A 1,316-nucleotide genomic window follows, 5' to 3' on the forward strand; every position below is an offset into this window, starting at 1 on the left:
GCCTTGAAACTGCATGTCAACCAATTTGGATTGAAGGGTGGTAAGAACATCATGCATGACAGAAGCGGTGTGGGCGAAGTTAGTCCAAAACCCTATACTCCAGGCTATGAGCCCGAGTCCGGTTATCGCTATGGCCATGCCTCCGGCCCATCTGCATCGAACTATAGAGGAGTTATGAGACTAGATTATAAGCATTTTGGAAAGTTTAGTTTTAGATGAATAGAAGAAAATCAATATCCAAAGTTGTTGTGTAAGGCCCTGTTCCCGGTCTCTACTCTCATATACATGGGAACTTTGGAAATTGATTTTCTTCTATTCATCTGAAAACTAAACTTTCTAAAATGCCTATAATCTGGTCTTATAAATCCCCTGTAGTCCGATGCAAATGGGCTGGTGGCATAGCCATAGCGATAACCGGTGTGGGGCTCATAGCCTGGAGTATAGTGTTTTGGACACACTTCGCTAACGCTGCTACTATCATGCATGATGTTCCTACCACCCTCCAATTCGGATTGGTTGACACGCAGTTTCAAGGCGCACAACTCTCGCTGGCCTTCAGCAACCCGAAAGTGCTTACCTTGCACTTCCAGGCCGCCAATTATCATACTGTGTTGAAGGTCCCGGTCGAGGTACAAGCGACCGGGACAAAATGCACACTCCAATACCATATGTGCCTTCATGGTGTTACAAATACCACTGTTTGAGAGTTGGAGGTGGCAATTGTATCTCAAATCCATCAATTTCATTACAAACGGGTTGTATAACTCAAATCCATTAAAGGAATATCATAACTCATGTACCATACTAAGCAACTAACTAGGCGTGTAAATGAATGGGGCGAACATGTACAAGGGCATGTCCGTGTTTGTTCATTAAACTTTAACTAAAAACAAACAGTTAATTGAACATATATTTTTATTCTTAGGTGTTTTCGTTTAAGAAATGAACGAAAACATAATTGCACAAACACAAAAGAAGCAAAAATATAAAACATCAAGTACATGATTTATCACCCAAAAAAAACACAACCAGATTATTTGGATTAAATTAGTGAATTAACATATTACATATTAAATAATTATTTTATAAATCAATAAAATTACACATATAAGCCAACAAACATGAACGAGCTTAAATAAAAAACATACAGGATACTAGGAACAAGCATAACGTAGCATAAAGTCATAAACGAACGAACGAAAGATCAACATCTAATAGCTCAGAGGCAGATATATGAGCTAAAATTAAGACGAACAAAATATAACATACATAAAGGAACAAACACATAATAAAGCATATCAAGTACAAGACTCATT

The sequence above is a fragment of the Bidens hawaiensis genome, unplaced genomic scaffold (genome assembly GCF_021521415.1).
Source record: "Bidens hawaiensis isolate Kalapana, Puna unplaced genomic scaffold, B.hawaiensis_p1.1 tig00035365_1, whole genome shotgun sequence".
NCBI lineage: Eukaryota > Viridiplantae > Streptophyta > Magnoliopsida > Asterales > Asteraceae > Bidens > Bidens hawaiensis.